Source organism: Erithacus rubecula (assembly GCF_903797595.1).
Source record: "Erithacus rubecula genome assembly, chromosome: 18".
NCBI lineage: Eukaryota > Metazoa > Chordata > Aves > Passeriformes > Muscicapidae > Erithacus > Erithacus rubecula.
The window spans coordinates 1,196,260-1,208,836 of record NC_136670.1 but is presented as its reverse complement, the minus strand read 5'-3'; the positions used below and the strand labels follow the sequence as shown (position 1 = coordinate 1,208,836).

General features: G+C 51.7%; 1 protein-coding gene across 1 annotated transcript in view; it reads left to right on the top strand.

The window, feature by feature from the left end:
* The window catches only part of NDRG3 (NDRG family member 3), a 378,731-nt gene that overhangs the window by 10,251 nt on the left and 355,903 nt on the right, over nucleotides 1-12,577 (top strand). The gene's annotated exons all lie outside the window — the stretch shown is intronic.

Here is a 12,577-nt window from a genome sequence, read left to right as displayed (position 1 = left end):
AGGGATGCTGGGGACACGTGTGCCTGTCACTTTGCTCCTGGGATGGTGGCCTCCCCAAGCACAGCACTTGCCAAGGAGCTAACCTTAAAAAGAGCAAAACACAGGCTGCCTGAAGGTTCCCACTCTCAGGCATTTCCACCCTGGTCCTGCCAGCCAAGCTCTCCCACCAGGAGGGTGGCTGTCACCGAGCCCAGTCACCACTGCCTTATAAGGACCCTTCACTGAAATTGTCCTTGGATCCCTCTGCTCTCTCAGTGTTGCATATGGAGATGAAACCCTGAAGAACCACCAAACCACCCCAGGCAGAAGATGCCCCTCCACCTTTTCCCATTCTCTCCCACATGAAACCCAGGTTTCTGCTTCTCTGAAAGTCTCCTTCTCTCTGAAGGAGAGTTAGCAAAGTTTCCAGGTTTAGCTTCTCCACCAAAATGCCTTAAAAACAATTTTCTCACCTTTTTATGGATATTAAGGAAGAAGCAAAAAAAACTTATTTGCCTGACTTCTCCTTAACCCCCTTCCAAATATTTGTGTACCTGAGGATCCCAAAAATGGAGAGGCTTTGACCTGTGATACAGTTGAGCACAAGAGGAAAAAGGGGCCCTAAGTCAGCACATAGCCCAAAAATAGAACAAGGGTTATCTGAAAAATGCACTAAATATAGACAAAAGTGTTTCAGCCACAGCTGCAGCCGGGCCAGCCCAGCACAGGGCTCAGTGTCACTTGTAGACAGGATTTTAAAGGTCCACAGTCCCAGCCAACATGCTCAGAGCAGGTTCGTGTCATACCTCAGTTGGTTACAGCCCCACCTCATTCTGTCTTGGCTCCCAGGGCACCCCAAGTGAGTGCCAAGATTCCCATCCCCAGGGGTGCTCCCAGGGTGAGGAGGAGGCAGCATGCCCAGCTCTATACAACCCCAGGCACATGGAACTTCCATAGAAGGTCTGCACTGGCTTTTGGAGGGTACAGGCACAGAAGTGAGACCAACCAGAATCCCACAGCCACCAGACATCTCAAATCACTCAGAACCTCACAACTGACTTTGCTGTTGGTTTACCCCAAAGGGGAAGGTGCAGGCAAGGGCTTCTTTCTTCCGAGTCAGGTCATTCAGCTCCATTTACAGCACAGTGGGGAAAATTCCAGTTTTCTGGCACTTTACAGCCCTGTAAAAGCCTAGCCCTTCCTTCTGCCTTGCCCAGTGTGGCATGATGACCTGCTGCAGAAGCTTTGAGCCCACCAGCACCTGTCAGCCCATGCAACATTGCTGCCTCTGGCACCGTGCAGAGGGGATGTCCCCAGTGGGTCTCTCCTTGCTCAGGCTGGGCCACTAAAGCCAGGTCCAGGCGGAATTTTTCCACCTGCAGCCTGCCAGACCCCTTGACCTGATATGTCCACCTCTTCCTCACTCCTGCCCATCAAGGTGTGGGAGTGACTGCACATGTTCCAAGGAGGACAGGCATGCTCTGTGGGAGCAGAGGGGAGCACCAGTGGGCAGCAGGATGGAAGGAAGGGAATTTTGCCCATGCAGTCTTGGGGCACTGGAGGACTGTTCTCCCAGGAGATCTCCAGGGCTCTGGGTAGGCACCAAAATAGATCTATCAGCTCTGCATGTTTTTGGGATTTAGTGATTTTTGGTCACCAGCTCCTGGGATTTAAAAAATCCTCCTCTGAGCATAAGGACAAACAAAGGTGGAAAGAAGCTCATAAAATGTGTCCAATAGGGTCAAGTCTTGCTATCTTTTTAAAATGAGATAGAAAAGTTTTCTTGGAAAAGGTTCAAGATCCTTTGATGTTCTCATGGCTCATTGCCTGCAGCCTGAGTGAGCCCTGGCAGCCTGGTATCCTCCTCTGCCCATGCTGGCAGCAGATCCAAGGAACAGCCTCACCTGCAGCAGTGGGGTCTCTTTTGTGAACTAAGCCACACCTAGAGTACGAGGCTGCCTTCCTCCCCCAGTGCACAGAGACACACTTTATTTGTGGATTTTCAAGTAAATGCACACTTATCCAGGCAGATCTGATGCAGTCAGCATGGAGCGTGAGAATTGCTGCTGCTCCCCTCAGCGCTGCCCCCAGGAGCCAAAGTACTTCCCTGCCATTTCTGCTCTGAACTCACATCAGCCCTTCCTGACCTCCAGCTGCAGCCACCCAGTTTCAGCCACTGAGAGAGCTGGTTTTGCAACACCAGAAACACAAACAGCCTCCAGGCCCTGTGCCCAGATCTCCCCTGATGCCCCAGACTTTCTGAATAACTTCTTTCACAAAAACAGTGTCATGGCAGGGTGCAGATAAGCTCTGACACATTCCTGTCCTCACCTGTCCTTCATGGGACCATGACACCCCATAATTAGAGCTGAGACCAGGAAGGGGCTGGAAGGCGAGGCAGGCACTGGGAATTGCCCTATGGGTGTGCAGGGCAGGGTGCTGGCTGGTGGGTGAGGAGAACCCATAACATGGAGGAGGAACAGGGTGGGGAAATGCTGCTGTTTGTAGCCCCTGTGAGGCTTCTCCCTTCCCCACCTGGGAGCAGAGTCACCAGTGCGGGAGGGGCACTGGAGATGGAGGAGACACAGCACTCTGTGGGACTCAGAGCTGAGAATGCTCCAGCAGGCATGGGTCACCATGCCCACCTGCCCATGACCCAGGCAGGCAGAGGGATGGGGCAGAGCCTCCTTTGTGTGCCATCCACTTCTCAAAGTTACAGAGCTGAATTCTGCCTGGATAAGGGCACCATGACCCACATCCAGCAAAGCATGTGCATGGCTGGTGACCAGAGCCAGCTGGAATAAAGCCAGGCAGTACTGGTAATAACTCCCCTCACACCACTCCTCTCCTGCACCACTACCTGGGCAGCAGCTCCAGCACTAGTGTGGGATTGTGCCTGCGTGCCCAGGGTGGGGTTTAACCCTAGGGAAACTTCCCTGAGCAAGGACACCAGGGAGGTTGTTATGGCCTCACCCAAAATGAGGAGTTTCAAGGCATGGATCCAATGAGAGAAATCATGCCCATATACTTCACCTAACTCCTGTCTCTGCATTAGCAACCCCATGTCCCTGCAGCACCCTCTTAGGCAGCTCTGCTGCATGCATTCCCAGGCAGGCATTATTCCCAGGAAATAAAATTGCTGTGAATTTTATTCCAATAAATTCCTTTTTCCTGGTATCATCCAAATTAAAGTGATGAGAGCAGAGCAGCAGAAGAAATAGTATGTCCAGGAGCAGTGCAGCTTTTCTGGCTACAAAGCTCTGACCTGGGAACCCTCACACAGCTGGATGAAAGGCTCCTGCAGAACTGCTTCTCCTGTGAAGCCCATGTTGCCCTGGTCAGATAATTGGTGTGTTGTGTATAACCTGGGTCACTAAAATACCCCTTTTTACTTCCTGCTCTTCTACATTTGGAGGCTGCTGTCAAGGTGATGCAAGAGACAGCTGTGATTGCAGCTGGGTGGCACCAGCTCACCCCGTTCTCCTGCCCCAGTACACAGGGTGTTGTTCAAGGGGGGATTTAGTGAGCTGGTGTGAAGGTAAAGTTGGAGATAGAGGTTGGGAGTTGGGGGAGATGTAGAAAAACAACAGAGAGATTAGAAACGATTCTTTTGGTTATCAAAAAGTATTTCAGATGTGGCTAATTCAGCATCCCAAACACTGCAAATGGGATGGAACCAGAACAGTGGGGCTGACATCAGTGGAGTTGGTTCAAGGAGTGGCTATTACAGAGGAGCACTCACAGATGTGCTTCTCTTGAGGAAGATCCTTTCAAAGGGAATGGGACTCCCAGCTGCCACCCTAGAACCAGGCATCTAAAGGTGGTGTTTCCATCGGCCCCTCTTTCTGACAGAAATCTGAAGAAATACAAAAGTGAATCAACTCCACCATCCCACGGAGAGTAGTGCATCCCTTGCCCTGCCCTGCTGCCCTGCGATCAGGCAGCAGTGGAGGAGAGTGATCAGTGCCCGGGCCAGGGTCCCCTCCATGCCCACCCCCAGCAGGCCCGGTGGGTGGCACTGGCACTGCTGGGGCTGTGCTGGGTTCACGTGGAAGCGAGGAGCGCGTCCCGCAGACCTGCCCACTGCCGGGCAGGCACTGCCGAAACCACCCGGGATCACTCTGGGGACAAACACCGGGGCAGGCTGGCCCGAGCAGTCTGGCCGGGCGAGTAGAGTCAGGGGCGGCAGGAAGCAGGAGAGACAGGTTTGGGCGGACAGCACCTCCTCAGAGCTTCCTCCCCGCAGTGTGAGCGCAGCCTGGAGCGCTCCTTCCGCCGCCAGACCGCCGCGACCTGAGTCCCTGCCTGGCGAAAGCAGCAAGCCAGAGGTGCTGTGGGTGGGAGGCAGAGCAGGGCACCCCAGGGTCTGTCTGTCTGTCCTGCCCCTGCCACCCCGCCGGCACAGCCCTGGCCCGCTGGCAGAGGCGGGTGAGTCCTTGTGCAGGTGGGAGGACAGGTGCCAGGATGGAGGGGGCAGTGCCCAGCTGGCACCCCCGCTCCCGAGGGCCCTGCACTCCATCGTGGTTACCGTGGATGGTCTCCGGAGCACGACCCTGCGGCAGCGGAGGAGCTCGGGTGGCACCTACACAGTCCGAATTAGCTTCCACCTGAGGAGGGCTGCGAGGCTCCATTCCCCGCCCCGTGCCCCGGAGTACCTCCCTGTGAGAAGAGGATGGCCATCATGGGTAAAGGCAGGCAGTGGGTGTACCCTAATGGGATAGGGTCCATCCCAGAGAGCCGGGGCGCACCCCAACAGGGTGAACCCCACTGCTCTCATTCTTCCCGAGGCACCACACAGGGCAGAGGGAAGCCAGGGCAGGGCTGCAGCACAGGAGCCCTGGCTGCAGGGATGCTCTGTTGTGGCAGCAGCTGGGAGGACATGGTTTTCCAGATGTTTACCATAAACATCCCATTGCTTTCCCAGAGCTCAGACCCCCAGCACTCTGGCCATGGGATGGGGAGGGCATGGGGATGTGGTTGGCAGCTCAGGCAACGCGTGACAAGCACAAGGGAAGGGTCCCTGGGGCAGCTGACAGCCGAGTCATGCACCACGGGGCAGGCAGGGTAGGGACTTCAAAGAGCACAGTCCCACGGGACAAAACAGGTGGAAGTGACTCCTCTGGCAGAGCCCGTGTGAGTGCTGAGCACCCAGCAGCCATGCTGAGCATCCAGAGCAGGGACAGTCACAGCTGGCAGGTCATGCCTCATGGAGGCTTCTGGCGTGACTGCAAATGGCCCCAGGCTCAGGCACGGGGAAGAAACAGAGGCTCCGAGGCTGAGTCACTGGCAGGTCTGAGGTCTGAGTCCCCAGCTCCAGCCATGGCTCCCCTCCAGCCCCACTCCACAAAGCACCGCCCAGCACCTCCTGCCACACTGTTGCACCTTGGCTGAATTTCTGCCCTCTCCCTGAGAATGCCTCTCCCCCTTCTTTTTCTCCTGACACCCTACCTGTGCCAGGAAGCTCATCCCCACCAAACTGGTGCCAGACATCCAGGAGTACTCAGGGCTGGGGAGACCTGTACCCAGGCAGGGCTGCCCTCAGCTCTGGCAGGAGCCAGCCCTCAGAGCTTGCCTGGCATCAGGAGATGGAGCTGGGAGTCCTCTGCTGCAATGACATACCTCTGTCCCAGGCATAGACACAGTGGTGCCAGCAGCTCCTGCCCAGCTCAGCCAGCAGTCCAGGCTGGGCTGAGTTGGACACTCCCAGTTGGTTTGCTCATGGCCACTACCTCGCACAGGGGCTTGAGGAGGGCACAGATTTTTTTTTATAACCTTAAAAGCCTGGTAGCATCTGGATGAGGCCTCAGGGTGAGGCAGGAACATTCTGAGCTACATCTGATGCTGGGGAAGAAAACGTGGCTCTGTCCCTGCCCACAGGGTCCAGTGGAGTTTGTTCCATGAGATGGATGTTTGCTACCTTGGAGGCTGTGCTGTGGGCTGGGGAAGCACAGCTGGGGGAGCTTTGGCTTGTACACCCCAGAGCACAGGGAAGGGAGCTCCTTGCAGCCCAGGAGCTGCACAGACCACGGTGCCAAAGCCCCAGGATCACCCACCCAGCAGGGCTCTGACAGGTCAGGCTGCTGTGGGTAGAGGGAGGGACCATCCCAGCCAGACCCTGGGCTGCACACCTTTTAATTAAGAAATTCAATGTATTTTCAGCCTGGAAGCAGCTCATCCTCCAGGTGGGAAGAGACAGAGTGAGCAAGGGAGAAGTCTCCAGTGAAGGACCATTTATGTGGGAATGTGGTTTTGGGAAGCCTCCCTTGCTCCTCATCCCCAGGGGGACAGAAACAGGGCAGAGAGTGGGGCTGGTTCTGGGGTGGCCAGCAATGCTTTTGTGCAGGTTCACAGCAGGATGGCCATGCCTGGGGATTTTCAAAGATCAGCTCAGGGGTTTATGTGTCCATGTGGTGCTCCAGCCAATGACAGAGTAAAATGTCTAGGTTGGATATTGGGAAAATTTTCTTAATGGAAAGGATGGTCAGAAACTGGAACAGGCTTCCCAGGGCAGTGGTGGACTCACTATCCCTAGAAGTGTTAAGAAAACATCTGGATGTGGCACTTGGGGACACAGTTTAGTGGTGGACCTGGTTAACATTGAACTGAATAATCTTAAAATGTCTTTTCTAATCTTAATGATTCTATGACTCTGTGCTGGACACCCTGAACACCCTGGTGTATTTTTTGTGCAGGGTTGAAGATACCCTGGGCTCTGGACATGTTCTCCCTGACACACTGCGGGGCAAAGCTGTGCTGTGCAGAGAGGCCATGGCCAAAACCCTGGGGTTGAGGAGGGGATGGCACTGTATAGGGAGGACATTTGCTGTCCCTGCAGTCCATGCATTTTTCCTCTTTCTCCAGGCCAGACCATTGCAAGCTGTGGCTTCCTTCATGATGGGTGCACTGAGAGCTGTTGCCAGGCCTCAGGACTCTCATTTTCCAGTAACAGGCATGACTCAGTCACTCTGCCTGACTTGGTGGCCTTTCCTTTTCTATAACCATCATCAACTCATCTCTCCCAGAAAATGATCGTTGATTTTAATTACCAGGTCCCAAGCAGAGGGTACCATGGGATTAGAATTGGGGCTGGCCTCAGGATCTGAAGATTCATTCATATCTGACTTGGGGCAAGCATCTTCAACTCTCCCTACTTTTGTTTTCCTTTTGGAAAACAGACTCTTCCCATTGCCTGTTTCAACAGAGCCTTCCTCTTGTCTGTGTCAGTGCAATCTCCAGTAGTGCTAAAAATGACCATACTTGTCACAAATACTGTACAAAATGCTCCCTCAGACCCCATAGCACCAATAATTGCCATTAATAGGACATTTGGGATAACTTCAGTTGTATGATTTGACGAATTAGGACATCTCTCAGTGGCTCCTTCCAGAGAAAATCATGAACCCACAGCATGGTTTGCTCTGGACTTTAAATCCCATCACATTCCACTTCCTGCCATGAGCAGGGACATCTTCTACTATCCCAGGCTGCTCCAAGCCCCATCCAACCTGACCTTGGGCACTTCCAGGGATCCAGGGGCAGCCACAGCTTCTCTGGGCAGACTGTGCAAGAGCCTCACCACACTCAAGATAAAAAATCCTCTTTGCAGGAGGAGAAGGCCCTTCTTTGCAGGTATCTGTCTGCATGCAGGAGGTGTCCTCTCCCCTGCAGAGCTGCCAGAGGGGCCAGGGCAGGGGGACAGTACAGCCCTTGCTCCACACCTGCAGCACAGGTGAGGCACAGAGACACGTGGGCCTTTCATCCCTAGGTGGGATTGCTGTGTCTGTCCCAGCTCCATCTCACAAAGGACCAATCCCTGTCCCCTCTGTCACAGTCAGGTAACCCTCAACAGTTCAATCCAGTGAGAAAGTGAAAAGACAATTTCAGGGCAAGCCATGCCTCCATTTTCCTCTACTCTGGTTTTACACATCCTCTCTTTGCCCCTCAGACTGGACTTGATCCCAGCTATTGTAGCTGAAACCCCAGGTGGCAAAGGGAACCCTTCCAGCAACTGGTCCTTAAATGGACTTCCTACAGAGAATTCCCAGGAACTAATGGTGTCTCTGTAACACAAATCAGTGCCCACAGAATTGAAGGATTTTGTCACCCAGGGTTCACCAAGTCTGCACTTCCAGAGGCTGATGTTGGCTTTGCTGCATTGGTTTGGACTGGGATCAAGCTTTCCACAAGTTTGATTGATATTTTGGGGAGAAGCTTGCCACTCACCTGACTTTTATTTTATTATTTGGCTCATTCCCTCCCATCCTTTCAGAGGATTAATTGGAAAAATATAGATCAAGATACTGGTTTCAGCTTAGCAGTGGCTTTCCAAGGCAGGGTTGCTTCCCACTCTAAGGACAGCATGGGGAGGGGATTAATTGCTCAGAAATGCCCTTAGGGCTTCTCTGCATCTGGCTCTTGCCTGAAAACACACACTTGACTTGAAGACAAAGAAATCTAATAAAATGCTTAAGAAAACACCCTGCACTTTCAATCCCTGCAGCACACAAAGGCACAGTGCAGTTCAGCAGCTACCAGCCAAAACCCAGCTTTTTGTTCTTAAAAGACACTGACACTCCTGTGTAATCTCACAGGGAGAGGGAGCATCCATCATATGATCCTATGGCCTTAAACCACTGTCAGCAAAGGCTGAGGCAGAAGGAATGAGCCACATGTCAGAACAACAGAGTGCCAGGGGTGCCAGGACTGGGGCATGGGGGTCTCCAGGAGGGTGAATCCAGCAGCAGCTCCTGCTCCCAGAGGCACTGAGTGACCAGCAGTGCCTGGGAGCTGGAAGAAACCTGCCTAAGGAAACACTTTGCTTTGTCCTTCCCCACTTTCCCTGCCTGGCTGTCACCAGCACCTCCTGCTCGACTGGGACGGTGCAGAGCTTGGGAATCTAGGGCAGATCCAAGTGGAATTCACAGATCTGCTTCCTACTGGCTTCCCATAGAGGAAAACATGGCAAAGAAACAGTGTGACACACAGAGCTGCTGTTCATAACCCACTCTGCCTTTCCTGTCTCTCTTAGCTCCAGCTGTTACAGACCCTCCTGATTTTCTTTTCTTGAAATGAAGAAAATGGGGCTGCTGGCTGTGAATGCTCAGCCATGTCCTCAGGACACCAGATCTGGACAGCCCATTTCTTAGAGATGCTGCTGTCAAGGTGAGTAGTTTAGCGAGTGCCCAAAAGCTGAACAGTGCTGTTTATCAGACACCTTTGACTCCTCTTGCCTAACTTCAGGTGTCTGGAGTTTCAGTGTTCAGCTCACATCATCAGCTCATCCCTTCCCCACCCAGGAGAGATGTCTGAGGTGAGTTTGTAGCTCTCTGGACAAGCCCATCTCCCCCTCGTGTAGATGACAAGGTTCCACTAGATGACTAATTGTCTTAACTTAGCTGGCAGGAATTTCATCTTCAGGGTGTTTTTTTTTAACATTGCCATTTAAAGCTCACTCTGAAAAATACTCAAAGCAGAAATACAATGATTGTGGGGGCTGAGAAAAGTTGATGTGCTTTCTTACAAAGATATCTGTCTTTCATGCAAAGGAAGTTCTGGGACATGAAGCCAGTCACAGAAATCTGAAGTGCAGTTTATTTTCTCCTATCTCTGAACTCACACAAGAAAAACCACTCAGGTTCTGTTTTTGATCCAGACCACTATTAACCTCCATAAAAGACTACAAACCTCATGCTGTCTTCCATCAGTCAGTAGCAGAAAGACTGCAAGATACCTACAGCACTGCTATTTCAGACTGCTAGGAAAATCTGTTGTTTTCCAAACTAATAAATAAAAGGCAAGCACCTTTCTCCCAGCAATTTGTAAAAACACCAATACCCTAAAGGTGTTTAACAGCAGCTTTTACCCATGACCACCCCCCCCCCCCAAAAAAAGTAATGAGAAGTCATGTAGCCCACAGAAATTAAAGGCATATGAATTTATGAGTATTTTTTCATTGACAAACCCAAAAGTGGCAGGTGTTCTAGCCAATAAAGTCCAACAGAAGACAACTTGAAAAGAGGCAAAAGCAACTCAAATGTTTATCAGTAAAGGATCCCAGTATAGTGAGACAGAGTATGTAAATGTGAATTTCTAAGGAAAACCAAAGCCACTGAGGACCACTAATGACTACAATGCAACTACTGCTGTGCAAAAAGGTCTCTGGTGAGAAAGGCAGATGGAAATATAGTATAACACTGAAGTGGTTGACTATGAAAATACATGACAGCTAATCAAAATAAATGTGTGAAAATCACTACTCTGGAACATGGGATAGGGTGGGATAGATCCCACAGGAACAGGAAACATCCCTGAGATATGAAAGTCACTGCACAGGGCCCTGATGAAATCTCAGAATAACAACAAAGCTGTGGTCTCCCAAATGCAAAAGCCCTGCATTAGACTGGAAGAGTGGCCAGGGAGGACTGGAGGGTGCCTCAGGAATCAGAACACCTAATTTGTACAGTAAGTCGGGAAAAGGAGTGGCTTGTTTACCTCAAAAAATGTCACCATTGCATAATTCCAGCAGGGCACACAAGAAGTGCCCAAACCAGCATCTGTTTGCAGGAACAAAGATGAATCATCCCTGAAGTGGCTCAGTCTCAGAGACAGTGTTTTATGAAAGTTCTGTGATGCAACATCCCCAGGTTGAATTCATGCCCTGAGCAGTGTGTGGGTGCCTCCCGTGGGCAGTGCCATGGAGGCAGTGCAGATCCTGCAGCAGCTCTCAGCTGTGGCTCTGGCTCCATTACAGCTGCTGCTTTTTGTAAGGCAACAAAACCTGGAGGCTGTAGGGCTGGCAGTGTGAAGGTCCCCCTGAGAGCTGCATTTGCTGCTCCCTGTGTGGACCAACAACCACTTCACAGCCCCACTGTCACACTGCTGGTGGCACCACGGCAGGAGATCCCCAGACTTCAGCTCCTCAAACTGCTCCCAGGCCTTAGCACTCCCAGCCCTCTGTGCATGCTCCTACCAAATCACTTGAAGGCCAAGGAATTTCAGGAAGAAAGGATAGCCAGTAAATCCCCAGTGCTGCAAAAGCTACCATCAGTTTGGGGTAAACACCAGGACACAGAAGATCAGGTTTATGTCTCTGGAAAAAAACCAAAAAAACAAATTGCTGCACTAACCAAGCAAACCAGAGCTTTCTCAGTTTCTGGTTTGTGTCCTTTCAGGTCCTTGCTGGAAGTCTCCATTCAGCTCAGTATGAGCCTCTGACAGCCCCAAGATCTCTCCTCTGTCCTGCTGTCATCCCTCTGTGCCCCTTCACTGCAGCTGGGGCAGCAGCTGGCTCTGCTGACCAGGTCCCAAACTATTGCCTATGCAAAACCCACCCCAGCCTGGGTCTCCTGAAACTTCCCTTGATTTTCATAAAGCCTGTAGGATCTCCAAGGGTTTGAAAGGTCTGCTCCTCTGTCTCATTTGGCTGAGAGTGGCTTCAGAAGTTCCTGCCAGACAAAAGGCAGCACCACAGCATCCATGTTTACTGCAGCTCCTTAATGACAGCTCTAACCCCCCAAATTAGTGGCCACCAGACAGCAACTGATACTGTACCCTCTCATATTTTTCTGACATATTTCATGCTTTGAGAGGGCCGGATATGTCAATTAGTTTAAGAATTTCCCTGCATTTCTAGCCCTGGAATCTCCTCCTGGAGACATTCTGGAGCAAACTCATGCTCCAGAAAGAATTGCTGCATTTGTCATTAGTTATTCTTTGAGCTTTCTTTTTAGTTGTCTTTGCACATCAGTTAAACACAGAACTGTAGTGGCATGACTCCATACCTAATTCCTGCTGCCTTTGGAGATTATCTGAATTTTCCCAGGGCTGCATCAGAGAGTGCTGGGCAGCACATGGCACAGCTCAAACTGGCAAAATCAGCTCCTGGAGCAGTGCAGTTTTAACCATACTACTGTGTGCCAGTCACTCAGGAAAGCAGCAGTCACAGGAAGGCTGTCAAGTACTTTGCATCAGAACTGTCATCTGGAGAGAACCAGCACACAAAAAAGAACATTTCTGATCAGAAAACTCAAGAGAACAGCTGCAAAGAAGAATCAGCATTTCTGGCTTCCTACTTACAGATACTTACATGAATAAATTACTGTGAATGAATTCACCCTGATTTATCAGAGGATGTCCTGGAGCCATCAAGTCCCAGGGCCAGCCAGAGCCAGACTCACAGAGCAGCTTTACCAGCACAACCCACACCTTCATGCCTGAGAGCAGAGGAGCTGCCACAGAACAGGCTGAGCACTGAAGCTCTCCCTGTGGCCTCAGGACCAGATGTGTTGTCCTGGGGCAGTGGATGAGACCACACTTGAGGGGAAGCCCTGCAGAGGAGGCATCTGAACCCCAGGGTGGGAGTGGGCACAGCAGGAAACAGTCCAGGAACCATCTGAAGGTGGTTTTGTAGCATGAAGGAATTCGTGTTCCAGGCAGCCATGGTCCAGAAAGTTTATGTGACTGACCACCTAACCCCAGCAGTCTCTCCAGTCGGGGGGACAGTACATGCTGGGTCACCTGGGCCTTTGGGGACATGTCCCAGAGGAATTCAGCCTTTCTCCATTGCTGCAGGTGGGTGCAACTCTACAGCTCTGAGGCT